Source organism: Archocentrus centrarchus, chromosome 21, assembly GCF_007364275.1.
Source record: "Archocentrus centrarchus isolate MPI-CPG fArcCen1 chromosome 21, fArcCen1, whole genome shotgun sequence".
Classification (NCBI taxonomy): Eukaryota; Metazoa; Chordata; class Actinopteri; order Cichliformes; family Cichlidae; genus Archocentrus; species Archocentrus centrarchus.
In genome coordinates, this window is record NC_044366.1 from 22323008 (window position 1) to 22349975 (window position 26968).

The window sequence follows — 26968 nt, forward strand, 5'->3', positions numbered from 1 at the left end:
AATTGCACAAGAGAATCTCGACTTTCCTGCTGGTATTGATACATCTCTGTTCTCTTAATGGTGGGACGGGGGGATTCATGTACTTGGAGACTTGTTTAAAGGTAATGTTTTACTGTCCTTCCAGCAGTTGCAAGCAAAATTTGGAATTCCAAAGGAACATTTCATTGTATGAGACGTCATGTGATGATACACATGATCAATAGCAGGTCAGTGACCACCTCCTCAGGGGACAACCCAACTAAGGTTCAAAACATGTGACCACCTCCACCTTTTGGTTTTAGAACTGAAGAAGCCTCTTGGATAAGAGTTGGAATGTCTTTAAACACCCAAAGATGTCCAGTCACCCTTTTTTAAGCTCCAGAAACCATCAGATGAGACATTTTAAAGACATTTGAGACATTTTATATCTTCTCATGTCACCTCCACTTCTGTTAACCTCCTTTATACTGACACAGAGAGGTTTAGCTTGGAGAATCATAATGGGAAACATTTATTTCACTATTCTCCTCTCTTCTCAGTTCCTCTGATGCAAACGAGACACCAAATATTGCCCATGAAAGGGAGAAAAAAAATTAGACAGAATATATAGAGGATGACTGGCAGGGATATACAGCCTTTACGTGTAATTGATGGAGAGACTCAGTATAAAAGTCTTCACAGACTGCATATCACTCCTGTTGTTTTGCACATGCTAAAGCTCTCTCTCACCTCTGTGCATTAAGTGCCATTCTGATGGGGGAACCATGTTCACTGCTTCTGGGAGTGTAAATTGATTTCCAGGTTCTGGATATGCATTTCCAAGGAACTTGGTGGAACATTTAAAATAAAAAAATGAAAAAAAGATCCTGGTGTTTTCCTCTTAGGCCTACCCTCTAGAGAGCTGTATCTACCCGCAGCACATTACAGACTTCTGGAGAAGCTCCTTCTAAATGCCGGAAAGTATGTTTTACACAATTGGATCAAAGCTTCTCTGCCAAGAGTTACATATGTCTGACCCTTAAAGTCATCCCCCACTTCCCAGTAAAATTGAGTGTCTGCCCTGAGTCACTAAATTCAAGAGTTCTCTTCCTTTTTGCAGCCTGCACAGTGAGTGAAAAATTCAGCTGCTGTCATGTTAATAAATTAGTCAGATTGTGTTTGGCGTTTTAATAGTAACCAGAAACCCTCCTCAGCACGCAGACATAAACAAGATGTGTATCTTGTTAATATTCCTTTGGGTGTTTAATTCAAAAATAATCAACCTTTTTTCTTTCTTTGTTTGTTTTCTATAAGACTAGTGAATAAACAGTCCCTCTACAGCAGAGCTGGCATCTCCTGCAGCCATTACCACAGAAATACAGACTCCCAGAGGATGTCAGCAGGGAAATCCATGATACATAATGTACTACCAATGACAACAGGGAGTTTCCCTCTGCCTAGATCTGCAGTGCAGTGTGCCCTTTTTGGAAACGAACTGTCCTTTAAAGTTTATTTTACAGACAATAAGAGCAAAAAAATAAATGTCGCATTGTCAGAAAAAAACAAAAAACAAAAAAACATTTGTCTCTCTCTCTCTCTCTCTCTCTCTCTCTCTCTCTCTCTCTCTCTCTCTCTCTCTCTCTCTCACACACACACACACACACACACACACACACACACCACGCCCCCTCCTGTCGGGAACACCCTGGCTGTGGATCTCTGCCTTCAGACGGTGCTGAGGCGCACCGACACGCTCTCACACTGTTCAGGATTCCCAGGCTGACTCCGCAGCCTGCCGTGCTCCCCCCCCCCCCCCCCGCCGTTCCCTCACCGCTGTCCGCAGCCACCAGGTAAGACACCGACGCTCTGCAGGTCAGCCGGCAGCATTCCGGGACGCCAAACACCGGCGTGTTTCCTCTTGCGTACGGCACATATGGCCAGCCGGTGCCGCTTGTTTGCAGTTCCTCATGTTTTTTTTTTTATTTGTGGCTTTTCCTTGTTTTTGCGGGGAGGAAGTGGGGGCTCTCCGTCCACCATCACGACCACGACCTCAGAGGACTGAGCACACATCAGTGGGTCCAGACAGCCCGCTGCCTACCTAAAGTTAGGCGCGTTTGGGCAGGTGCATTGCAGCAAAAAGCTAATATTTTGCTTCTTGCATTCCGCTGATTTCGACGGTAGATTTACCTGTTCGTTCATGTAATAACCTGTTGAGAATGTGCTGCACTGCTTAACTTGTTCCAGCCAACCGAAAAGGTATAAAAAATGATATGAAACATATATGAAGCGCAAACAGTGCGTGTTTAGATCAAATGATCAGCTGGATTTGATGTGACAAGAAGTGACCGTTTTAACGCTGTTGCTTTCTTATTCATATTCATATTATTATCATAATAAACCGAGTTTTAGTCTAATTAGTGATGACCTTGTCTGCGGAGTCACCAGGATATCCCAGCAGGGCTTTCCAGGGTTTGTCACAGCAAAGGTGAGGGAAGCACAGCAGTGGCCTCAGGATGCTGCTGAATGTATGGAGGCTCGGCTGGTTATCTGACACAGTGCCCATTGTACTCTGGCTGCACTGATAAAGAAACAGGCTGACCTCATTCTGCTGTTCAGAGGTGGGGTTTTGCTTCAGATGAGCAGAGGTGATGTGGGTGATCCAGAAATGAGAACAACTTTTTCCAATTTGGTGGTTGAAATGTTGTCAGCTGCAGGATTTCAAACCTCTATTCAGCAACCAGCAGAAAACAGGATGTATGCAGGATTTAGATATTAATATTTTATGCTTGGTTAGCTTTCTATTCAGTCAATTTGGGGCCTCAACCATGGAGAATAAGTAATTACTGATGACTCAAATGCATGTGTGTGTTTTTATTTGGGCTACAAAATGACAGAAAATTGGGGGGGGGGGGGGTGCCCAAAAGGATGGTTTCAAATTGCTTGTTTGTCTAATCATCAGCCTCATGTTCAGCGTGCTTTCACTTGAGAGTAGTTCATTTTACATCAGTGATTTAGTCTCTAGAGCTAATTATATGTTAGTAGTTAATAAATGTGGAAAATCATTTTTGATTCTGAGAGGATGAAGTGGGATACTTTTTGAAACATTCAAGCAACAAGAAATCAATTAATAGTATTTTTAAAACTGAAATAAGCCTGAAATAAGTGTTTATGTGTTTAAAATAACTGACAGGGCTCTCTTGGTTTTATTTAACTCACCACCTGTTTGTATTAGTCGGTAAAAATACAAGTAATTTGAAGCACTGATTGAAATGAGAGTTTACCCCTCAGGTCAGATATGTGGGCTAATCCGTGATTAAATCATATTTACTTTAGTTATTTGGCCTCAAGTGTTAGTCTTAGCATTCAGTGTAATGTAAAAATAGAAAAAGGCTTTCCCAAGTGGCTATTAGACCTCAGACAGGGTTGGCTGCTGGCCAGAGTGACTACTTAACACTGACAAAGTAGAGCCAGACAAGAACTGGCAAACATTTTCATCTGTCAACCCCATCCACATGTTTAAAGACTCGGAGCAGCTGTAAATTTAAACAACCCTGTTGAGCTAATAAGCTCAAATATTGCATAATTATTCATTATGAAGCCCTGTAAGCGGATGTAAAAGAGGCTAAATTTACACTGCCATTTCTTTCATAAACAGGCCATTGCTGTGTAAAAATATCCTGCCATGCTGCAATTTGTCATAGTGACGCTTCCGTAAATTGGTTCATTTGGCTCCTCTGAGCAGTAGGTGCGGTTATCAGCTGAGGTTGTTTTATTGTAGTCTTGAAGAGAGTGCCTCCCTAATGATAACTGAGCCTTCGTGCAGCATACACACTGGGGGGGTTATGAGGGGAACAAATGGGTGAATAAAGAATGAGAGAAGCGAGCGAATGTAGGGATTCCCTGATTTCTAAACACAAAGGCAGAAAAGCTCATCCAGTAGAGCAGAAAGAATCCCTGGGGATTGCAGTCACACAGCATTAGAGGTCTCCAAGATCTGGCAGCACCGAATAGAGGAGCGTGTGTGTGTGTGTGTGTGTGTGTGTGTGTGTGTGTGTGTGTGTGTGTGTGTGTATGTGTGTGTGTGTGTGTGTGTGTGCGCACATATATTCCCACATACATGCATTATTATGTCAGACACTGCAGGCTGCAGCTAAATATGCCAGACTGAGACTGTGTGCTAGAAATCCAAAACCTCTGTGTATTGTTTTAAAACTCAGTTTGAGCCAGTGTGACTTTTTGTATCTGATTGACCACAGCCAAAACTATTATCCCATAGAAATGAATTTCCAGAAGCAGCAGCTGCAAATTAGACAGCTACAAGAAGGTGGTGTAGCTGTCTAGTTTGCAGCCTCTGACTAGCTCGTGTTGCACTTGTGTTTGATACTCACAGCGCTGTTATGAGGTGCGAGGTTTGAGATCTTGAGAGAGAGGAGCAGCAGCAGATGAGCCTCGTTCAGACTCAACATTGGGTGACTGTGTGATTGAAACTTTCCTCTTTAGGCCTGTATTTCTATTAGCGTGTTCAAGATTTTCTACGTGTAAAATGGCTCACCTGTCTCTTCTCCCTCTTCATTGCACCCTCCCTCCGCACCAACAAACACACTAATGAAACCAAAAGTTTAGGAGCGGACATAAGCAGTTTTATTCAGCTCTATGTTCGAGTGGAAAGCGTGACATGAAACTATAGGGAAGCAGAATAAATTTAATATGAATTGAGTAACAATCTAATTTAATGCATTGATGGGAAAGCAACAACCATGTCCCCGAAAACTCTAAGCTTGACAGGATGTATTGTCACTGACTATGCTCTTTTTTTATATACAGTCTGTGGTTTGGTTTTTGTAGTAGCTTGTTACCAAATTAAACCAGAGATACACGAGCAGTGATACTTCTGCAGTGAGCTGAATTCACTGCAGTAGTGTTAATGGTGGATTTTATTTTGATGCAGTTGTGCAGTTTGTCTTTTCTTTTAATTTTACCAGTTGGGAAAGCTCTCAGACATGCAATACTTAACATTTCAAGCTTCATCACTCTGTTGATGAGACATGTGAATGAGGTGGGACTAAAAATATGTTACTGCAGTTTTCTTGAAAGCCCAGAAACTTGAAATCCCTTTTTGTGGTTCTTATTCTCCACCTTTGTAGAGTAGCCTCTTTGTCTCTTGAATAATGCGTTTAAGCTTGATGCACAATTACATTCAGACTAACTGCTGATGCCTGAGATGCTGAAACAAAGCTCCTCCATGCTGCTGCACTGAATGTCTGATCTCTGTAGTGCAGTGCTGTGTGGGGTTCCCCCTTCCTCCCACTCACTCATGGCGCTATCGTCCGAAGCTCTCCAAATGTGCGCTGCGTGTCCGTTTGGTATGCAGCCTATAGCCCCGTGTGGCCTCAGAGATGCACCGCATCCCTGTTCAATCAAGGTAATCAGTAGGCAACCTGTCCAAACAACAACCCTGCGGATGTGGGAGGGGAGGAAAAAATATCTCAACAGCAGAAATGTAATTTGGAAGCAGTGCTGAGAGAGAGGGCTCAGTTGAGTAATAGATTGCTGGTCAGGGAGTGATGCCTCACTGTCGCCCTACATAAACCTTGAATGTGTGGACACATGCCTTTGTGGGCGCTGCAGTGGGATGATGGGAACACTTGAGCCTAAACACAGTGTCCACACACACACATTGAAAATGCCCCCCTTTTATTTGAAGTTACATCCTTATTTTAGCATTTCACAGCACTCAGCACGCTGACCAGGATGTGCCAGTGGAAAAGTCAGCGCAGCACAGTGTACATGTAACACAGGCATTAATGAAATTCATTGTTGGCATTTTGTGCACATTAAGGTGTTTAATCATAAATATTTTTAACCAGCTGCAGTGACATGAATGGTTGTGAGGAATTAATTGAAACCTGCAATAAACCTGGACTGTGAAATGACTGTATGATGATGAATAAATATCTACTGATTAAAAAGCACTATATGATTGAAAACCAACAGATGAGGGTATTTAAGACTTGAAGAACTGTTATTTATCATTTAATTATTTGAAATTTTACTTACAAAATGTGCTCCAATTAAATGGAAATAAATTGGATTTGAGTTTTACAGTTTAATCTTGATATAACTGAACGGTAGTAGTGGACTTTTATTCCTATATTATACTGTGACATGCAGTTAAAAACTATTAGTAAAGAATCTTTTTGTTTTGGTATATAAAATAAGATTGGCCAAAGATGCCGACATAGTCTAGGGATAATGCAGTGATACCATGAAAAGGTTCATTAAGGTGACAATGAGGTCACTCCTTAAACATTAAATTATTAAAATTTCAGCTCAGCTGTAGACATGCCAAGGGTCATTAAACAAAGCCTAATAGAAGGCAAGTGAGTCCACACAGGGAGCAACATTCCAGGTTTCAGTTGCCTAGAAATGCCGAAATGACCTGGTAACGTATTTACTAATTATCTTATTATCCCCCACTTAAAATAACGGTCTAAGTAATTTTTTTAACAAAAGTTTTATTTTTGCCTAAATAATCGTATTTTCATTGTTTGGTTAAGTTTTTTGTTTTGTCTTTTCTGAAGAACTTGAAAAAAATGATTTGGGCCATTATTTTAGGAGGGTGATGATACATCAGTCACTGGTGTCATGCGTACTCATTGGCAGTCGCTTCAGTCACTCGCCTCAAAATTGAGAAACATTTATCTCGTAACCTGCCTGCTTGGCAATCACGTAGAAGGTGGCAAATTTCATTAAATTTCTATGGTCTCTGGTCACCCAGTTGCTGCTGTGTGGATGCAGTCAAAATCCTTGATTATCCTCTTCCGTTGTGGACATGGACAGCTGGAGACCCAGTGGCCATTCCTGTCATACTTCTCTGACGTCTGCCGCCTGGGATGCATGTGTAGTTGGTGCATTGTAATGTAAATTCTCTGCAGATGAGTCCTGGCGGTCATGAACAACAGGCAGGCACTCGGACGTTCGCACAGACTCTCACGCTCACCGCCTGATAATGAAATTTACGTCACAAATTTCTGAACTCATGAACACGGAAAGTATAGTCGAGCCTTAAATCAATACTATGAAAGTGTGGAAAATACATGTATTTGCTTGCTGAAATAGAGAGAGGTGTCAGCTAGCAGCAGTGAGCCTGGGTCATTCCAAAGCTAACAATATTCAGGTTTATTTAGGGTTAGACAGAGCCTGTCTTAATGCTATGCTAGGCTAGCTGATAATCTCTTAGTGAACAGGTGTTTGTCTCCAGTAAGAAAGTGTTTCAGAGACTATCAAAGAAGTCTTAGAAAACATAAAGCTGCAGCTGAATTCAATGTTTACCTGCTGCTGAGGAAAAAGGCGAGGTTTTATTTTTCTTCTGGTCAACAAGGGCTCTTATCAGAATGAGACAGGAGGTCAAGGACTTTATGTTGTCATAACAGACGTAGACTGGCAGGTGTAGGATTATAACATAGTCCTCATTACTGTGTACATTTGAATCATATAATCTTAAACATTAATCAGTAGTTTCAGGTGAATTTCCCATCAACCTCACCCATATTTGTCGAAAAGGGCAAAGTCCTTATTGGCTGTGTTGGTTCACACACTCAGAAATGTTGTGGGTTTTTTTCTGTGTCTTTAGTAGTCCTCTAATGTAGTCAGATCATGATGGTGTTTTAAATCCATTTAATCAACTTAAATTAGCAGTTCCTCCAATGACCTTACAGCACATTGCCACAAAAACTGTGTCACTTGTTACAATACATTCAGTGCAGCGTGATGTCAAATGCTGCATAAGTTACCAGTTATTAAAGATTTATTAATAATTGACTAATAATTTGTAGACCACAGAGATCATTTACTAACACACAGTTAACCTTGGCTCCTTCTCATGCAGCTGGAGATTCATTTGGCTGTGAATGTTGGATATAGAAATGGTCTATGTTGGATACATAGACCATCCTGATCCAGTATTGGAGGGGTGTTGGATGAGCAGGTTTTGGAAGGTACTCAGCTGTTCTTTAGCTGCCTGCTGCAGTGGCCTGCTTTTGAGCAGCCCCAGTCACACAGGCCTAGAGACCAGTTGGCAACTGCCTGGCAATTACCAGTTGCTATAGAGAACTTAGTATACCTCAACCAGTTGCAAGTGGTTGCTGGCAATCGCTATGAGCTTGCTTGCTAAGGCCTCAGTTGTGTAGGCCTAGTTCAGTCTGCTAACTGGTAACCAGTGGTTGCTAAAGAAAAGTGTGTATTCCCCAACCTCCGGTTGTCAAGTGGTTGCTGGCAGTCGCTAGGTGAAAATGGTCACAAAGAGGTAAACAGTGCTGCACCAAAAACTTCCTTGTGATTGCTTTGATCACTAGCAGATTGCTGTGGTCTCCCATAGTTTGTATCGAAAATGCTAACAACTCGCCAACCACTCGCTAAGTGCTAATGAAACTGTGAAGAGTGCGATGCAAACCTGAAACAGAGACTGTTTGCAGTCAAAGTCAAAATTGTGCCTTTTGAAATGCGTTGGTTTTAGGTTAAAGCACAGCCTTTACTTCAAAGATGAACAATCTCTGTTTCTGGTTTGTGTTGCACTTTTTCAAGTTTCTTTATTGCTCGGTGGTTGCAGATAATACGCCATCATCCCTGCATCACAGTTGACCATGGCAACGTGTTAGTAACCACAACAATCACGTTTTTGGTGTACCCGCATTGTGACCTATTTCACCTAGCGACAGCCAGTAACCTCCAGCAACCACTCGGGGAACACATTTTCTTGTGACTAGGCCTATCCCTTGTGAACTTTGTATGTCAATTTGCTATAAATCTGTAAGAGCCTCCATTGTGTAGTGGTTCACATATTTGCCTATTTGTTCCATCAGGAAGTTCATCCATTGTGGTGGCTGCTTCTGAATAAGAAGCTTCTATTACTATAAATCATATTAACACTTGCACACAGTGAGTACTCTGTAATGTTCCCGTTGCATGTCTTATGTTTGAGGTGTCACCTCTTTTTGTTCAGAATGTTCTGCTTGCATTTTGGACATCCTTGATCATCCCATTCAATTGCAAAAACATCCCTAAAATGTCTGTAAGTATGGCTCTCATGAACACTGTCTGGTCTCTCCGGTACCTCCGGGTAGCACCGCATTTTCTGAATTTCTGCACTAACTTGAAATCTCTTGTCCCCTCTGGAAGCTTTAGTCATGCTTTTATCACTGTGTAAAGGGATATTTCACAGCATGACACCTTTTAAGTTTATTAAAAATTATTAATCTAAAAATTAGGCACAATTAAAGCATATATGATGCTCAGTTAGAGCATATAAGGCATGTACAAATCTGTTAGAAAGCATTACTAAGGTAGCAGCTAATTACAAGTTGAAGGAGCATCTCTGAACTTTACAAAGACACCTTTTTCCACCCTATGTGAGAAATCAGTAATTGTCTGTGGTTGATCTGAAGTGCAGCGCAGGAATGCCCTTTCTGTCAAAATATTCTGTGCTCTAAATATTGGTTGCTGCATGCTAATTATTTTGTGGAAGCAGTTGTTTTGGCTCTTGGCCTGGATTTTCCACAAACATGGGGGATGCCAGGAGCTGGCGTATATCACTGACAATGTTTTGTTCAGTTTCAGATGAATGACTGTTATGGCCATCTAAAGGTCACTCACCAACAACATGATCACTAGCAAAACAATATATATACATGATCTGACATGTGAAGGGGATAAATAACAACCAGAAGTGCTTTAAACCGGGAGGATTCAAGTCCCACCTGTCTGTCTAAAACAGCAGTTTGTCTGGAAGATCTTTATTCATCGATCTGTTGTGGAGGCTCAGCCAGCCCGGACGCTCAACACTGAATTTCATTGTGCATCTGTCTAGATTTTCAAGCTATGCTAATGTACCACCATACAGTGGAATAAAGCTAAAACGACACAGGGCTTATCATACAAATTTTCATAATCCATTAGCATCTGCCCAGCTTTAAATTACACATGCTGTTCAGCTGTTACACTGGGATTAATGCTAATGCTGCTCTCAACACATACACACACGTGCAGAGAATTTCCCTTCTGTCCATTAGCCCGTAGTGTCTTGAGACGATGAAGGAAAGTACAATTTTGGAGGAATGGAGTGCCATGAAATATTCAGCCATGTTAGTGAGGGGAGCTGGTTTAACCTGAAGACACACTCTCTCTCTCTCTCTCTCTCTCTCTATGAAGAAGCAGCAGCGGCAGCAGAAGACGTGACTGAAACTGGGTTAATGAGATCCCGCCTCAATCTAAAACGCTCTCCCCTCTTGTTTTTTAAGTGTTCACACAGTGGCAGCATGCAAATCTATTACATATCTAGCTGAAAAAAAAAAAAAAGATATTACTATGTGAAGTTGTCTTGAAACATAAAGACAACATTTTTAAGTCTTAGTTTAATCCGTTCCTCAAAGATCTGCTTTTTTTCTTCCTCCCCCACCTCCAGTGGTTACGTTGGCAAAGATTTCAGACACTCTGTGGTGAAAATCTTTGTTTATCCAACAAACAGACTTCCTGGACTTGAACCGTCTCACAGTTTCTAAACAGTGCCAGATTTGAGGAACAGGCAGCAGACTGTGGCTTCAGTTCTGGACACTTTCACTGCTTTTTTTTTTTTTTTTTTTTCCTTCAGTCCCGGCAGGATAAACTGGCAGCTCTCTCACTGCAGACATGAGAGCAGCTGATCATACTGAAGACTGGATGACCAAATGTCACCTCTTGTCTTTGGCATCTCCATAACCGGCCACACAGAATCTAGGGAAGCAAACCAGCTGATTTCTTTTTGATCCACTGCAAATAACACAAGTTAAATCATTATTTTCAGTTACATCAGAGGCCTGTCTTATTTCAACAGGTGTCTTTGCATAATAGCTTAAAATTGTTGGTATCGCTAGTTTGATGGCTTATGATCAAACATAAGCCATGTGTAGTTTTTTTAAAATTAGCTGCTCTAGATTCTTTTTTTTTTTTTTTTTTAGTAAAATCTTCACCTCCCATCCGTATAGCTGCTTCCCAAAATGAAGTACTGTATAGGACTATAAATTCAGACATCATACACTTTTAAATGACAAAAAAAAATAGATGAAGTTTGCGTTATCACTTATTGTGTCATAAAGCAGGACAACCAGAAACAGATCACTCTGCAAATCATTTCTTATTGTCATCATTCACTCTGAGGTCATTCTTAGGACTGGCTGGAAGCTTCAAGTCAATGTGATACTCCAGATTTATTCTGACCTGGCAGTAACAATTTTCACTAAAATGCACAATCTTTGTCAGAGTATGAGTCTGTGCTGCTCATAATACTCCTTCCACTCTTCGTATGGACTGTCTTCAGTGATGACTGGTAGCAGGATTGTCTGACATGCTGTATTGTTGCTTACAGTGCATTGTGTGCAGCCCACACACTATAAACCACCCCTTGTCTTGTTGTTTATCTTCAATGTCTTAACTGTTCAGTACACCATTCACTGCAAACATACAAGCTCTTTATTTTATCCTCTTGTACAAGTCAGGACCACAAAAATAGGGCCTTTTTTATTACCTTGGCTTGAGTGTAGATTATCAAACAAATTTACAGTTATTTCAGTAATTACAGAGTATTTCATCTTCACTCATCCCTGAATTAGATGGTGGGCACCAGAGGTGAAGGGAGCCACTGAGCTGAAGAAGGATTCCTATTGGGCTTGGTTGGCCTGTGGGACTCCGGGTGCAGCTGACAGGTAACAAGCAAAAACCTGGTTGTGAGTGAGGACATGATTAGCCTAAAAGTGGTTTGGGATACTTTGAGGACTCAGGACAAAGAGGATTCCTATCACTGGGGAAGAGGTAGTTAAACATCTCCTCATGGCAGCACCCCAGGGATGGATGAGATTCACCCTGAAGGCTCTGGATGTTGTGGGTCTGTCTTGGTTGACACACTTCTGCAGCACTGCACAGAGGTCTGGGGTGGTGGTTCCTGGTTTTAAGAAATGGGAACTGGAGCTTTGCTCCAGCTATAGAGGGATCACACTCCTCAGCCCCTCTGGGAAGGTCTGTGCCAGGGTACTGGTGAGGAGAGTCTGTCCGTTAATCAAACCTTGGATTCAGGAGGAATAATATGGTTTTTGTCCTGTTTTGGAATGCTGGACCAGATCTTGGCCTTAGGCAACAGTAATCACAATGCCGAAGAGAAGAAAGGTCTTTTGTTTTAGTCCAATTTGTATTTCTCTCACAAACTGCTTTTTAAAAGGTTTTCTTTGACTTTTAAGGTCAGAACACTTAAGGTGCATTAAAGGTAAAGAACCTGGTTTAAGCATCTGCTCGTTCTGTTCTTTGGAGGACATTTCTTTCTATTTTTGTGCAAAGCTAACTGAACCTTGTGCTATATTAATATCATAATAAAATAATATTATTACATGAGAATACAAATGTTATTCCAATCTAAATTCTACCTCTAATTAATGTACTCAACTTGAATATGTTATGTAGGATACAAGCAGTGACAGAGAATCAAAAAGCTTTTCTGTTGCCTACATGAACATCACAGCCGCTGTGCACCGGTCCAACACAGAGCCTTACAGTAAATTCACCACAGTACAGCAAACTAACCGTTTATCCTGCACTAAACTGCAGAATTTTCATGAAACCTTTGAATGACACAAAGTTAGTATAACTCAGTTTGTTTTGCAGGACGTTTCTGAATATGTGAAAAAGCATAACTCCACATATTATACAGAAGATGTTACATGAAAGCTTTAAATTTCCAGTTTATCAGATGCCACTGAGCAGTTTTAAATCTAATCCCTCTTCTTCCTCTCCTCTTTCTTACATCTTTCTCCATCTCTGAGTGAACTTCTCTCTCATTCTTTTCTCTCCCTGGAAGTACAGCAGCTGTTCCTTTAGCTAGCAGACACACTGTGTGACAAGCTGCACACAAACAGTTTGTGTGTTTGCTTTTATTTGTTGAGCTGATAGAAACATTGCATTTGAAATTACCTGCAACAACATGTTACTCCATTTGTGCTTGCTCCTCTTCAGTAGTAACTACTGTAGATGCTGAAGTACCGTTTACAGAATTTGTTGTGCCAAAAAATGATTGCCCGTATTTTGGTCCACTTTTAGTATAATGCTATAAATGATACACAAATTATATGGTTTTGTCTCTTTCATCTCTTTGGATTTGATAAGCCCCCGATGATGGAGGGTACACCATTGCTTTATGTGTTATTGTTCCCTCCATTTAGGCTCAAATCGGTTTGATGTTTGAAGGTGCGCAGTGATGTGAAATAATGTGTTAAACCTAAAGTACCAAGCCTGTTTTGAAAATGTCAGGAGTAGAAAGTACAGATATTTGTGTAAAAATGTAGGGAGTAAAATTAAAAAGCTGTCAGAAAAATAAATACTCAAGTACAGGTACCTGAAAATTCTACTTAAGTACAGTAACAAAGTATTTGTTCTTCATTACTTCCCACCTTTGCAGTACAGCAACAATCTTGACCAATTTTTTGTCTCTGGCTCTTCTGCACTTTCTCTGCTGGATTGTTTGGAGGATAAGCAGCGATTTCCTGAGCTCACGCTGCCCTTTTCCTCTTAATTAGCAGGTGAAATGACACAAGCAACCTTTGAGCACAAGGACGAGCAGCCTTCAGATAAGAATGATGCCTGAGAGTTCAGTGAAGGTGAAAAGAAGATGAAATGGAAGGAGGAGTGCAGGGAGATTAAGACAGGACAGCTGACGGGGGGCCGGGAGAGGGCGTGGAGGGTTGGGATAAGATTTTTATTTTTTTTTAGCGGAACTGTCTATGCTGGTTTGTTTTTCCTATTTTCTGCTCCATTGAGCCTGGCAGGGAACTGTGGAGGCCTGCGGGCTTGAGGTCATTACCAAGGATGTCTCTGCTGAGAGTTGTAATGTTACAGCGGCTGTGACATGTGTGCTTCGTGGCTGTAAGGGGCAGCGTTTTAAATGGTCGTGGCTTGGTAGCAAATGCCTAAAACATTGGTGGCTTGTATGCTAACAAAAAGCAACTCTGAAAGGCGGCCGTGGAGGGGATATCCTTTCTTACAGCAACACAAAAAAGTACAAATCTATATTTTTTATTCACAAAAAATATTAAAAATGTCAAAAATCAAATTTCCAAGCCCATAGTCATTCTTATATTATCTATATCTGTTCTGCATTAGGTATCATTTCAACAAGTGTAGCTAATAATTGATAATTTTGTTTCAGCCACAAAACTGACTTCTTGTCTGTTTGAACAAAATGCAACCACAATGTCAGTTTCCCTTCTAACTGTCAATGAGTTTGAAGCTAACTCAGAGTATACATTCATTAAGCCAACAGTTGCTTTAAGTTTGAGTGAGTTATAAATCCTGATATAGTTATAAAAACTATGATTTAGCAGAAGAAGTTTGTTCCTCTTGCTGCCAAAGATGCATAATGGCTGAGTCCCAAAAGGCAGTTGATACTGGACCTAATCTTCGTACCACTGTATCACTGTCAGCAGTCTGACCAAGGAGAATTTGTTTGGAGAGTAGGCAATAGACCAGTTAACACTTCAACTATAGCCCTAGTATAAAGTGGCACAAAATGGAAATCCTCACGTAAATGATGCAAACACTGTACACTTTATTAGGTTCATCTTTCCAATACCAGGTTGGGCCCCTTCTTGCCTTCAGAAGTGCCTTAATTCTTCTTAGCATAGATTCAACAAAGTGCTGGAAACATTCCTCAGAGGTTTTGGTCCGTATTGACATGATAGCGTTCCCATTCCAGCACATCCAAAAGGTCCTCTAGTGGATTGAGATCTGGTGAATGTGGAGGCCATTTGAGTAAAGTGAACTCATTGTCATGTTCGAGAAACCAGTTTGAGATGAGTTTGAGGAAACTGAGCAGCTATCAGAAGATGGGTACACTGTCATAAAAAAAGGAAAAACTTCCCCACGTCGTTACACCAGCAGCCTGAACCGTTGATATGAGGCAGGATGGATCCGTCCTTTCCAACATGCATAAAAGACAGCTTTGACCAATATAGCATGGAATCCTTACTGTTAACACAAATGTTCTTACTCGGGCACTTGGTGTGCACACGAGGAATAATTTACTTATTGTTCAGGACTAATTAACCATTATCTTATTGGCAGGTTCTTGACATATTGTACAGACTGTGCAGTAACAAGCAGCCAAGCCGTTTAACAGCTTACTGATATACAGCGTCATGGGCTGTGATTTTATTTTATTTTTTTCCCACTTAGCAAAGCGAAAGTGCTGGAAAATTGTCTGCAAAGCCAACATCACTGGAAATAAACTGCTGCAGATTTGTGACAACAAAATGAACAAATTAAGGATTTCACCTGGTGTGACTGTGAGGTTAGCTGTGGGGGGGGGTTGGTGGGGGGGGCAACTTGGAAAATGAAGCTGGAATAAACAAGATTTTCTAAAACCTTTCCTCAGCAGTCGAATTTGAATGCTCCCGTACGGGGGGTGAGACACAGTGATCAGACAGCTGTGCTGACAGCCAGCCTTTCTTTGAAGACATTTGTTAGCTTGCACTCAGCAGTAGCCAAGAAGCTCAAACAAAACCTGTTTTCTCTCTTCAACACAGGTGGCCACAACTTTTAGGAATGTTGCAGAAATAGTTTGTAGCTCCCCCAGTTTTGTCTTTGGGAAGGTGCTTGAAAAGCCAATATGAAAGCACCTTATTTGAAGTAAACCAGCAGCTTGCATCCAACAATCTTAAACAGCCAGACCTGAACAATTATGATCACACAGCAGTTGAAAGGCTGTTTGGAGATGAGACACTAAAGCTCCCACGTCGTTCCTCTGAGCTACTTGTGCCACATTTTGTGTTCATAGATTAGTGTAATATTTTAATATATATTTTCAGGGGCGTAGGAATGAGTTTCCTATGGGGGAGGACACATATCGGAAACCTGACAGATCCATAAATACTCTGAGAAAAGCATTAAAAAAATGCTATTTGATCTTTTACTTTCTTATTTTTTAAATGTTTCTTGGAAAAATAGTGTTGTGTACACTTATATAATTGCATGTATAATTTACATGTGTATATGTTTTATAATCATAGGACGTGGGCAAATTGGCTTGATCACAGATAAATGTTACCAATGCACAGATAAATGTTACCAGTGCACAGAGAATTCTGTGCACTGGTATCATTTCGTCCCCTTATAATTATAAAGTTCTGACATTTTTGAGGAAACTGAGTTATTGTCATATACTTATTTGCTGACCACTTATCAACAATATGTAAGAGATTTTTTTCAAATATATATAATGTTGGGCATTTTATTCACAAAATAATAAGGTTCTATCTGCAAAATCAAGCTTTAATTTGGTACTATAAGGTTCTGTCTGTGAACTTGAAATGTTCACAAGAGAGCCAATCAGGCTGCTTCTTTTTTGTAATGTTGGTGCCCAATGTCAAGCAAAGGAGCAGAGGAGATGCTAGAGAAAATGTTTTATTACAAGACATCTAAAGCTTGAGGATTTCAAAAATGAGTTGACAACAGACAGAAGTACTAATGGCAGGAAAATTCTTAACTTTTGATTTTTTTTTTTTTTAGATTGCATTGAGCTGTTTTTTTGCACTGTTAGCTACGAAGCTAGCGAGCTAACACTAGTTTTGTATTGTTTGTCTGTGGTCAGTGCTAACATAAAAAAACAAACAATGTAGTTGGTAATATTGAGAATAGTCAAAGGTCATAATATAAGTTACTTCACTTATAAAATATTATTGATTAAAGAATGACTTCAGATTTTAATATATTCTATGACCTAGCAGTGGTACCATGCTAATGAGCGCTGTCTATTTTTATTTCTGTCATCAAACTCCAGAAGAGCAAGTAAAAGAAAAAACACCAGAAAAAGGACGGCAAAGAAATTGTTACATTTTTCCTGAATAAATACAACCGAAAGAAAACAGTTCATTGTCAGTGACATTTTTATAGCAGAATGATTTTATTTAAAGATCCAAGTTTAAAAAATCTACCTTTTAAGTGGGATGAGTTTTTATTTGGATTTTTGTACTCAGTGGACATGGACTCAGAATATAAATGTTTATTCAGAATTTTAAAGAATGCTTTTTCAGGTAAATTGCAACTTGTAAAATTTAAAAAGATCTAGGCTAAATGGGGAAAAAACAAACAAACATTGTGGTAAATTATCCAGAATTTGTTTGACTCTCTGTACAAATTTTATTGAAATTTGAGTTTGTTTATATGTCAAAGTATACGCCTCCTAAATTTATATCAAATGTTTATTTTGTTCTATTTATTTATTATAAATTTTATTTTTACTTGTTGGTTTTCATACAATTATATGTTGGAAAAATAAAGGATGGGAAAAAAGAGGGCTCAGTCTGCCAACATGAGTTTAATGAAAAGTTTGATTTTTTTTTTTTTTTTGTTTTGTTTTTTTTTTGTTTTTAAATTGTACAATTTTAAAATTGTGTAACAGATGTTGTGCAGCAAGGTGGGATGGTGGTTAACACTACTGCCTCACAGCTAGATTGACATCTAGGTCTGGGTTCAATTCCACCTTGGCCCGGGTCTCTCTGTGTGGAGTTTGCATGTTTTCCCCGTGTCTGTGTGGGTTTCCTCCCACAGTCCAAAGCCACGCAGTTACTGGGGTTAGGTTAATTGGTCACTCTAAATTGCCCGTAGGTGTGAATGGTTGTCTGTCTCTCTGTGTTAGCCTTGCGACAGGCTGGCAACCTATACAGGGTGTACTGCGCTTCTCACCCTATGTCAGCTGTGATAGGCTCCAGAACCCCCCCCCCCCCCCCCCCCCCCCCCCCCCACGACCCTGAACAGAATAAGCGGAAGAGAATGGATGGATGGAGATGTTGTAGCATTGAAACATTCAAAGATAAAACTTTGTCAAGCATCATCTTCTTCTAGTAAAGGGAAGGGAAATGTGTCCGTAAAAACAGTTTGCCATGAAAGAAGAAATTTTAAAAAATGTCACAGAATTCATTAAATTTGATTTAACCATACTTGTGGACACTCTATTATATCTATAATTTTATGGTTTAAAACTCACTATAAGTTAACTATTTTTCATTCCTTGAAAATCAGTAGTAGTTATCACATTTTGCAGATAGAACCTTATAATTCCAAACAAAAAAGGGGTTTTTAGAATTAGAAGGTTCTACCTGCATTATACTTGTTCAACCCCCCCCCCCCCCCCCCCCCCCCCCAAAAAAACCCCATTTGCACATTTAATAGGATTTTGATATTACTGATTTAGAATACATATAGGGTGTGTTTCATAATCATGTGTGAACAAGACTTATTCCATGTGTAATTTTTGCTATACAGAGTGCAAAAACTTTAAAGCTCAATATCTCAAAACTGGTCAGAACGTAGATAGAACCTTATAATTCTAAGGGGACAAAAATGTTACCAGTGCGCAGATGTTACCAATTCACAGATAAATGTTACCAGTGCATAGATAATTGTTACCAATGCACAGATAAATGTTACCAGTACACAAATAAATGTTACCAATGCACAGATAAATGTTACCAGTGCACAGATAATTGTTACCAATGCACAGATAAATGTTACCAGTACACAAATAAATGTTACCAATGCACAGATAAATGTTACCAGTGCATAGATAATTGTTATCAGTGCATACACAAATATTACCAGTGCACAGATAATTGTTACAAATGTATAGATAATTGTTACCAGTGCACACATAAATGTTACCAATGCATAGTTACCAGTGCACAGATAATTGTTAGCAGTGCACAGATAATTGTTAGCAGTGCATAGACAAATGTTACCAGTGCACTAGCATAAAGTTTCATTACAAATGTATGTGAGCTTGGGGGCCCCCTGGTAGTGGTAGTCGCATATGTCACCTATGCCTCAGTCCAGCTCTGTTCATGGCAACGATCCCGACAGACTGTTTTACCTCATTCAAGCGTTTCTGACTCCTGCCGCTGTCTCCCACCTCCCAAACACTCAGAGCCGTTCAGAGGAAGGGGGGGAGCGCATGTTGTGCCTTCAAAATAAAAGCACGCGAGTTAAAGAATTCAAAATCAAGTATTTTTCTGCTCTGCTGTGTAATTTTTGATTGGGACAAATGCGCCTGTCTCCAATATTGGGGGGGACACGTCCCCTCCATCCCTCCCGGTTCCTACGCCTATGTATAATTTCCTTTTTTTTTAACGCCTCTCTGTGATGGCAGCTTTGGCACCGCAGCTCTGACTGTGGTAGTTTGAAGCAGCTATAAATGCTTTTGCCTTCAGATATGTGAACAAAGTCATCGCACTCTCATCTTCTGTCCCTGAAAGACAACTTGTAGACAGCCAATTGAGAAATTATATCACAAAGCTTGGCTGCAGTTCTCCTAAATGTCTTTCTGCTGCATGTTGGCATCACCTTCTTTGCAGACAAAAGGCCAAATCAGGCGATGACAGAGTGTTAGTCACCGTTGTGCAAAGTGTCAGGCTCGATGGAGGTGGTTTATTCATATCAGCACCTAATGCCGCTTCATTACCTTTAAGCCAACCGAGTAATTAAGGTTTCAAATTGGATTTTGGTTGACAAACCGCGGCGAGCTGTGTTTCGGCAGAGTTATTGATATGCAAGGAGTTCAGGGGATGGATTGATGAGCGAGGAGTGAAGGAAATTCACGCTGACAGCAGGTTCTCGCTGATTGGCAGTGACGTGAGCAGTCTGCCTGACAGACCTCCAGGCTGAGCGAGAGGGTCATTAGTGCACTGCAGATATATTATCTACCCTGAGGCTTTTGTGTATGTGTGTGTGTCTGTGTATGTGTGTGTCAGAGACAAACCAAGAGACTTAAAAAAAAAAAAGACAGAAAAGTTACTACAGAACTGAAAGGCAGGAATACCTTCCAATAGGACAAACATGTCATGTATCATTGCTGGTGAGATTTCTTCCTCACCCAAATCCACCTGGCGTCTCTTCCCAGAAACCTCTCCACTCTTCTCCAGCATGCCACATCTCATCTCAAGCTTTCTGCGAAGACGAAGCCTGCCTATTGATTTCACCCTACTGTGAACACTGGTTCACATCCGATAGCAGGAAGTAGATTACATGGAGGGAGATGTACGGCTGAGATAGCAGGATAAATCTTATTTCCTTCCTTAGATAAGGTGGTTGAGCTGGAAACCATTTTGAACATGCATATGGATTGTTGTCAGTATCTGCACAGCACAAAGCAATAAAGAAAGTCTGTGCACTAACTGCTTTATAAAGAGCTTCTCAGTCTGAAGACTCTCCACTGGTGAATTGTCCTGAGCCTGGTTTTTATGTGCTGCCGTCTATCTCAGGAGCTTTGTGCCTCATCTCATTCTGATGCCCAGAGAAGTGATTACATTTTATGTCTGTTGAGTGTAGATTTGTCATCATTGTGAGATGGGTTGTAAAAGGAAAAAAAAAAACAGTTTTACTCACAGGTACAAAAGCTAGGAAGTAAACGGCATACAGGGAGCAGGCTGAGGCAGAATCCGAAGCAATGGCAAGATTAAGGAAAAGCAAGAGCTGAGACGGAACACTGGAAAGCCACAGCGTGAGGCAAAGAGCCAGTCTGGTAACGCTACAAAAACTATAAGGGTCCTGGGAAAGTAAGAAGGATTTGTGCCAAAATCTGAAGGTTTCTTGTTTAGCACATGTTCTTAAAATTCAGTTTGATAATTTTTGTCCTGCTGACAGACAGGTGACACTGAAAAAATGTATCCAGCAAGGCAAAAGTCAAAACTGTGACATCAAGTGTTGCTCCTATATATATATATATATATATATATATATATATATATATATATATATCACATATATATCCCCCTATGTGTGTTGTGTTTGTGTATTTGGATGGTGTTCTGTAACTGCAATTTCCAATGTGTGAACTTGTTCACCCACATGGCAATAAAACTTCATTCATTCATTCATATATATATATATATATATATATATATATATATATATATATATATATATATATATATATATATATATATATATATATATATATATATATATATATATATATATATCAGCACATTATTGTGGTTTTGCTGTGGTCTGCCTTTTTGTCCGCATTTTGCATTATTGTCCATCAGTCTATGACACATGGCTGATGGCTGTTACATTACTGCTCATTTCAAATCCAACCACAACAAGGCCATTTGAGTGATACCTTCATTTTGAGCTGTACTTTGGTGGATATGTGGGTGTGCCAAGAATTGCTTTCCTGTTAAAATGCTCCAGCTCTGGTTCAACTTCACATTTAGGACATTATCTTCAAGCACTCTTTTGATGTGATGCAGTATTTATTGTTAAATCGATGACTGCAAGCAGGCCTGAGGCATTGAAGTAACTCCAAACCATATTTTGACCGCCGTGCTTCACGGCTGGTTTGAGGCTCTCCCGAAAAGCTTTCTTTGGTTTGCATGAAACATGTCTGCTCTAACTGTGGCAAAACAACTCTATCTGTGTCCAGAGCACATTATTCCAATAGAACTGGTCTTTTTGTACTAATGTTTGCTTTAATACCAAATGCTATTTTCTGGCACATGTTAAATTTATGCAGCCTCTCTGTGATTTAACATGTTGTGATGATATTTTGAGGTCTTTACTGATCTCATTTTGCACCAAATGGCCTGTCCTTATTTGTTGGCCTCTGTTTGAAAGCTACAGTGAAATGTTTTACTTCATGTTATTTGGAGATCCTGCTGGACTCATAGACATTCACAACCTTTCTGCTAAGCACATCTGAGAACTCTTTGAATCTGATTTGACCCTAGATTTAATAACACGGGTTCCACCTTTCTTAATAAAGTCACAGAAGACGTTGTAATCATTAGTACCTGCTCCGAAATCCCTGATTCTACAGTGAGTCACTTGTTTTTATTTTTATTTTGCTTCCAAGGAGTCAGACTTTCTTGTCATTTTTAAAATGGTCTTAAACAATAGTTCTTTCTGAAGGTCTTTCAAAGTTTTTCTTTGGACATGCTTGACTGCTTTTTCACTCATTTTCGGTACAGGGACTGGACTGAAAACGAGCTTGTTTGTGCTTGTTTGTTTGTTAAGCCACTAAACACTGATATTCAAGCATAAAAAAAAGGCACCTAACTTAAGGGATGAACCAGTGTTGTGTCTGCACATAACCAACAACTTGGCAATGAACGGATTTTAAATTGTATCTTTAGGTACTTTTGTTATTGGCAGGCTGTTGCAAAAACACATGTTCCTATTTCTTTAGTTTAATCTATGAAAAATGCCAAAGATAACGCAGTTTGACAGGCATAAAAGAGTATTTTGTCCTCCACTTTTCCAGTTTTCTCAGGGTTTTTATAAACCCATGCACACCATGCTGAGATATACCAAGTTTTCAGCTAATAGCTCTTTGGGGTCACTTTGTTGGTGTAAAAAGAAGTAGTACAGGCGTAAAAAGCTATCGACAGCAGGTGAAAAGTATCTGAAAGTCATGTCCTTAAAGAAATAGGGAAAGAAAATCCAGCAAAGATCTGACATAGGACCTGAGAGATGCCTGTGGCTCTTCAGTTTATACACCTACTGTTCACTGAAGCCTCATCAGAAATGGTCTCAGTGGAAGGGTAGCTGTCAGGAAGCCATTCTTAAGGTAGGGAAACAGGGAGAAAAGGCTGAATTATGCCAGGCATGGAGGGACGAATCCAAAATTAAATTTTTGTTCAAATTGTTATCACAATGTATGAAGGAGGTTAGGAGAGAGGTACAACAATGAGTGTCTACAGCCATCTGTAAAACTGGATAGAGGCTCTGTCACGGTTTGGAGCAACATTTCAGCCAGTGGTGTTGATGAAATTATGAACACAGAAATGGACCACCATGCAATCCCATCTGGAAAGCATCTGATTGGCAACAACTTCATTTTTTATCATGACAACGATCCCAAAAACATTGCCAATGCAATAAGAACATACCTGAATAGACAAACACACAGTGGCCTTCCCAGAGCCCAGACCTCAACATAATTGAAGCAGAGTAGGGTCATCTTGACAGAACAGAACTAAAATCAGGAAACATCCAAAGAAGAGCTTTGAGTGTCCTTCATGAAGCCCGGAGAACTATTCCTGAAGACTTCTTAAAGAAATTACCAGAAAGCTGCCTCAGAAAGTTCCTCACAAAATATAAAGAAATGGAGGGAGGGACCTCAAGACTTTTGCACAGGACTGTAATTTAATGGATGTAAAGTTGTGATAAATGGGACCAATTATCAAGGTGACATTATCTGTAAGCACTGTATCACGAGGATCAAGTGTTTGATTATTTAAATGTGCTGAAAAAGTCCACATTTGCCATGGGATGTCCTTTTTTTTCAGTTGTGCTGACTGTAAAGATTTCCATTCTGAAAGCTCAAAGTGGTTGAATGATTGCAGAGCTGGTAGCACGGGGGTTAAAATGTTATTGACAATGTAGCAAAATATCGATTAAAATTGGGTGTGCTGTATTGGTGCAGTCTGGATGGTAGCATAAGCAGTTATATGAGTCAGAAATGTGTTGTTGCAGTACTGTCAATATAACAGGAACGCGGCAATCGCGTGAGCGATGGGTGGTGATTAAAATGTGTGTGAATTTGCGACTAAACAGGTGTACGCTACCTGGGGAAAAGAGGCACTTGCTATCCAATGTAAACAGGGATTTGCGCTTTCAGTTTGTCATATTCTCTGGTGTTTGCTGTGGCAAGGCATAAGCAGCTGTGAATTGTATTATTATTGACCTTGGATGATGAATAATTGATGTTTCCTACACTTAGAGGAAGTCTGCCTTTGTGTGTTTGTGTGTGCTTCACATAAAGCCCCGTGTTGTTCACCTGAATCCGGCAGAAGGTCGTCTGTGGCTGTGTCAAGCAACCTGCTGTTTAATGGTCATCAGATATGCTCTCTGCTATTCATCATCACTGCCGAGTCCGACTGACGGCTGTGTTGCATTAATGATGAATCGCCACAGGCGGATTTAGAACCTATACATTCAAACAAAAGACTGCAACCACAGCACAATCTGCCAGTATTTATCCTGGAGAGAACTACCCCGACCGAATGATGGTTAATAAATGAAGCTGTCTTATACATAGAGCTGGAAATCTGTAAACTGAATTAGGTGATCCAGACTCACAGTTCTTGTGAACACCTCTTTAGGTAGTATATTGCAAAGCTTGGAGAAGTAGTCTAGAAAAACCTTCACCTCCCAGGAGATGAAGAATCTGCGGATGAAAGGTGAAGGAATAACTCTTTAAGGAAAAACTGATCTCTGGAATCAAAGATCTGAGCTGCTTCTTGCTGCAATAACAAGTCTAAAGCTGCAGTCAAAGCCAGTGAATTTTCAGTCTGAAGAAGTCAGTGTGACCCACATATCTACAAGAACACACTATATAATGTTCTCTCAACCTCGTTCATCCCACTTTAACTCGCTCAAAGAAATACTTTGTCCGAAGCTTTCAAGGATGATAATCCAATATGATCTGATATTTGATATGACTGAAATACCTAACACATATCTGGCATTGAAAGCTATAATTAAAAATATACTGCAATGATCACTGCCGAATGCTATTTCTATGTTGCTGACATTAAGGACTGAGTCTGTGCTGTTGCTTTAGTTTGACACCTTTTCCACAGAAGTCAGACTCTTTGTGCCGTCTGCTGAAAAGATGGTAGTGTTTTATTTTGGTATTTCCTTCATTCACTGCTTGTGCTGGTTGGGTTTTCAAATCCTTAGTGACGACATCAGCTTAATGTTGGTGAGTTTAATCGGCTATGATAGATGGAACAAAAGAGTTTAAATTGAATCAGCATGCTCCCTTGGAGTCATTCTGAGCTGCTATATCATAATGTGACAAGAAATGGGGATGAATGAACTGTACATTGGTGCATTCTTTCCTTCTCTGACTCAGGGGCCACATAAAATACTACAGAGAGCTTCACCTGGTTGTAAGCTTAACTGTCTGTAGCAGATGACCTTATAATGAAGCCTTATAATGAAGCCTGTGATGAGCTGAAAGTACAAAAGCAGCATTTACAGCTGTGTGCCTCATTTATTGGCAGTGATTTCTTCTATGTACATTCACCTGACACTATATTAGGCGCACCTTGCTAGTACCAGGTTGGACTCCCTTTTGGGTTCAGAACTGCCTTCATTCTTAATTGCATCAATTCAACACAACGCTGTGGCTCAGTTGGTGCCACACCACGCGTCTGAACCATTGATTACAAGGCAGGATGGATCCATGCTTTCATATTGTTTGCCCCAAATTCTGACCCTACCATGCAAATGTTGCAGCAGAAATCGAGACTCATCAGACTAGGCAGCATTTTTCCGGTCTTCTGTTGTCCAGTTTTGGAGAGCTGATGCGAATTGTAGCCTCTGTTTCCTGTTCTTAGCTGACAGGAGTGGCACCAAGTGCTGCTGTAGCCCATCTGCTTCAAGGTTCATTCAGAGATGCTCTTCTGCATACCTCAGTTGTAGCGAGTGGTTATTTGGGTTCCTGCTGCCTTCCAATCAGCTCAAAGCAGTCTGGTCATTCTCCTCTGACCTCTGACATCAACAAGGCATTTTCTTCCAGAGAACTGTAGCTCACTGGATAGTTTATCTTTTTTCTGACCTCTCTCTGTAAACCCTAGAGATAGTCATGTGGGAAAATCCCAGCAGATCAGAGGTTTCTGAGACCAGTCCTCTGACACCAACAACCACGCCATGTTCAAAATCACTTAAATCGCCTTTTTTCCCCATTCTGATGCTCAGTTTGAACTTCAGCAGGTCATCTTGACAATGCCTACATGCCTGAATTCACTGAGTTGCTGCCACTTGTATTGGCTGATTCAATATTTGAGTTTACAAGCAGCTGAACACGTGTACCTAACAAACTGGCCACAAGTCTATATTTCCCTGATTATTTATAATGCAAATTAAATATAATAATTACAAAATAATAAAAAATTCTCAACAATTTGATGTAGACTTTGCTGTGCAAATGATATTATGACTTGACTTGACTTCAGAGTGCTTTGCTAGCACAATTACGCTGTTTTTTTAGCATTACGTTTTCCTTAAACTGGCGCTTGTGTTGATTTAATGAAACCACTTGTAAAGTTCCCTCCTGACCTTTAAAAGAAAACATAGCAGCTGTTGTGGTGCTTTCTGTCATATGACATAATACTCATCAGCAGATGCAGCAGACTCATTTTTTTCCTGAGTTAATGGCAAATGGCTGTTTAAAGAAGATCATCGTGGTAATTAAAACAAGAAAATAATGAATAAGGACATCTCTAATTTCACCGCAAGATTATTTGACACGATTATTGTTCGACATATTTGCTCAACAACCGTTGCATGCATGCGCTCTGTTGTGTTGTGCTGTATGTAAACTGTGATAACAATTTCAACCGCATTACCAGTTAGTATTAAATAACCATGTTTTTTTCCCATCATTTCTTGAGTATGGAGCAGAGGGGAATACCTCCCTCACTTACTGCTTTATGAGTAAGCACTGATGTGGGTGTACTCACTGAAATATTGTGTTGTTTGCAACATAATGCTCAAATAACAACATTATAGTCATAAAGTCTTCCAGTTAAACCAGTCATAGTGTCTGGATAAAGTTCCATTTAGCTACATATTACAGCTTCAGACAGTCCCACCATCACCAGTTTAGTTCAATTATTTTCTTCTGCAAATCGCAAAGCAACAAATACCTGGAGAGAACAGATGTTTATTTTAATCACTGCAGCAAACCAATGTGAGCAGAGGGGACAACAAACATTACAAACAAAAAATGAAAAACAAGAGGGAGCGAGTGACTCTAATATTTCATATTTCCTCCCTGACTTCTCTGCAGACTCAAGATGACTGGGTTCTAGTGGGGGGGGCAGCATTTGGATTCATTCATTATAAAGGCATGCAGCAGCACGATGTGACACTGAATCAGAATCAAGATGAACTACAGTGACTGTACTCCACACAGTGAAAAAACAGTGCAGAG

At 40.2% G+C, this 26968-nt stretch overlaps 1 protein-coding gene across 2 annotated transcripts in view; it reads left to right on the forward strand.

Annotated features, from left to right (window-relative positions):
* The first annotated feature begins 1674 nt into the window (after nucleotides 1-1674).
* sytl5 (synaptotagmin-like 5) overlaps nucleotides 1675-26968 on the forward strand; it is a 49137-nt gene continuing 23843 nt past the window's right edge. For both annotated transcript variants that reach the window (XM_030758990.1, XM_030758991.1), the window contains exon 1: nucleotides 1675-1808. The gene's annotated coding sequence lies outside the window, so the exon portion shown is untranslated. The remainder of the gene's footprint in view (nucleotides 1809-26968) is intronic.